This window comes from Myotis brandtii, unplaced genomic scaffold, assembly GCF_000412655.1.
Source record: "Myotis brandtii unplaced genomic scaffold, ASM41265v1 scaffold485, whole genome shotgun sequence".
NCBI lineage: Eukaryota > Metazoa > Chordata > Mammalia > Chiroptera > Vespertilionidae > Myotis > Myotis brandtii.
In genome coordinates, this window is record NW_005368527.1 from 152,102 (window position 1) to 155,050 (window position 2,949).

Below are 2,949 nucleotides of genomic sequence, written 5' to 3' on the forward strand. Positions count from 1 at the left end.
CGGCGCCCCAACTCCCCAATCAGCCCTGCTCTGAGCCCGACCAGGGGCTGCACCGAGGGATTGGACCTGCCCTCTGCCACCCAGGAGCAGGCCTAAGCCAGCAGGTCGTTATCTCCCGAGGGGTCCCAGACTGTGAGAGGGCACAGGCCGGGCTGAGGGACCCCCCCACTTCCCCTCCGAGTGCACAAATTTTTGTGCACTGGGCCTCTAGTCCTATATAATAAAAGGCTAATATGCAAATCCACCAAACAGAGGAACGACTTGTCATAATGTCACACACTGACCACCAGGGGGCATACGCTCAACACAGGAGCTGCCCTCTGGTGGTCAGTGTGCTCCCACAGGAGAAGTGCTGCTCAGCCAGAAGTTGGGCTCATGGCTGGTGAGTGCAGCAGTGGTGGCGAGAGCCTCTCCCACCTCCACGGCAGCACTAAGGATGCCAGACATCCCCAAGGACTCCCGGACTGCAACAGGGCGGAGCCAGGCTGAGGAACCCCACCAAGTGCATGTATTTTGTGCACCGGGCCTCTAGTAGGTCATGAATGTTATCTCTGATGATAATTCTTATTATTGGCAAGACTCAAAGTTCAAATTTTTTAAGGGAGAGATAAAAGTTCCCATCTGGCAACTAAAGGGGAGATCAGAGGGGATGTATAAAAAAGAACTTTTTTATAGGAAAGAGGGAAGGACAAAGGAGCTATTAAAAACAGGGGGAGAAAGGATTATTTGGGGGCCAAGACATCTTTTATTTGGGGGAAGACAGGAGGAAGAATTTCTATCATACAGATTCCCTCTTCTTTCTGTGGGGAATGGGGCGGGCCTTGTGACAGATTATCTTATTGGTCCTTGACCAGAAAATTCAGGGCTGGTTGATTAAAACTAAGCTTTTCGACGCTGTTCAAACTTCCATTAAATCAAGTATGAAAACTAGATTTAACATCATGGGTTTTTAACTGGAGTGATGTCATTTTGGGCCTGTGGTTTTCTCTTTAACAATAGTATTGTGGAAGGAAGATGGCAGCTGGCAGGACGGTAGTGAGAGAGAGAGTATGAGTGAGGGAGCAAAAGGGGAGTGTGTGGATATGTAGGGTGTGTGAATGTGTGCATGAAGAGCAGTCAGATTCCGCAGGACTTTTGGGGGCTGGTGGACCAGGCTCCCCTAGCTAGGAAGTCTCTGCTACTGCTGCAATCTCTCCTGGGGCAGCCAGCTCTGCCACAGAGGCCACGCCATCTTGAAGGGGAGAGCTGTTGTAACTGGAAGTCTCCACGAGGGTGCCCTCAGACACCACCCGGTACCCTACAGCCACTCCAGCCAGGGACCTGCTGCCTCGGTTGTGGACCCACAAACACTGAGACTACAACCTCCTTGAACACAAGCTCTTGTGAGATCTGGAACACGCTCCTCTCATGGCACCATATGCTTTAGCCCCGGGCAGCACAACCATGCGTGCAAACAGCCAAGCCTTAAACAGCAACCCTGGGACACACAACTGCACAAATGCCCACCAAACCAAAAGCATCAACCCCAGGCCTGGTGACCATGTGACCTACCATGAAGGCCGCTGCTGCAGTCACAGGCACAGTGTGACTTGACACCTAGATCTTTCAGTGAGAGCGAAAATGGGGAGACAAAAAAACAACCCCCAAAGGAAAGAAAAGGAGAAATCACAAGAAAAGGAGCTAAATGAAATGGAGGCATGCAATTTGTCAGAAAAAGAAGTGAGAATAAGGGTCATACAGTTCATAAACCAGATGGATAAGAAAATCAACAACTTATGTATAAATCAAGAATAAATAAAGTGTGATAAACCTACAATAAAGAGCACTGTGGAAGGTTTCAACAGTAGACTAGAAGAAGTGGAGGACTGAATAAATGATTTAGAAGACAGGGAGAAACACTCATCCAATCTGAACTGCAAGTGAAGAAAAAAAATTAAAAGGCAGGAGGAGAGCTGAAGGGAGCTTTGGGACAACATGAAATGAAGCAACATATGTATAATAAGGGTGAGAGAATGACAAGAAGAAGAGCAAGGGTTAGAAAACTTAATTGAAGAAATAATGTCAGAAAACTTCCTTGATTTGGGGAAGAAGTCACACAAGCACAGAGAATCCCATCAAGGTGAACCCAAAAACACACGAAGACACATCATAATTACAATAGCAAACTTTAATGACAAAGAGAGAAACTTAAAGACTGCAAGAGAGAAACAGAGACTTACCTACATGGGATCTCCCATTAGATTATCAAATGATTCCTCAACAGAGACACATTAGGCTAGAGAGGAATGGAAAAAGTATATAAAGTGATGCAGGGCAGGGGACTGAGTTCAAGAATACTCTATCCAGCAAGGCTAACTTTCAAAGTTGAAGGGGAAATCAGGAGCTTCACAGACAAAAAAAGCCTAAGGAAGTTTATCAATACCAAGCCAGCAATGCAAGAAATGCTAAAGGGACTCTTGTAAAAACAAGAAATAAAAAAAAAGAAGGAACACAGGCACAAAAATAAAAGTGGTTACAAACAAATACCTATCAACAATAACCTTGAACATAAATGACTGAATGCTTCAATCAAAAGACATCAAGTGGCTGAATGCATAAGAAAACATGACCCATATATATGCCATCTGCAGGAGACCCACCTCAGAATAAGGGGAGCACACAGACTGGGAGTGAAGGGATGGAAAAATATCTTTCAGGCAAAGGGAAATGAAAAAGAGCTGGGGTAGCAATAGTCAACAATATCATAGTAGGGGACTTTAATACCCTGCTGACATCACTGGACAAATCCTCTGGATAAAAAATCAGCAAGAAAACAGCAATCATCCATGACTCACTAGATCAGCGGTTCTCAACCTGTGCGTCGCGACCATCGGAAAACACATATAGCAGTGGTTCTCAACTTTCCTAATGCCGCGACCCTTTAATACAGTTCCTCATGTTGTGGTGACC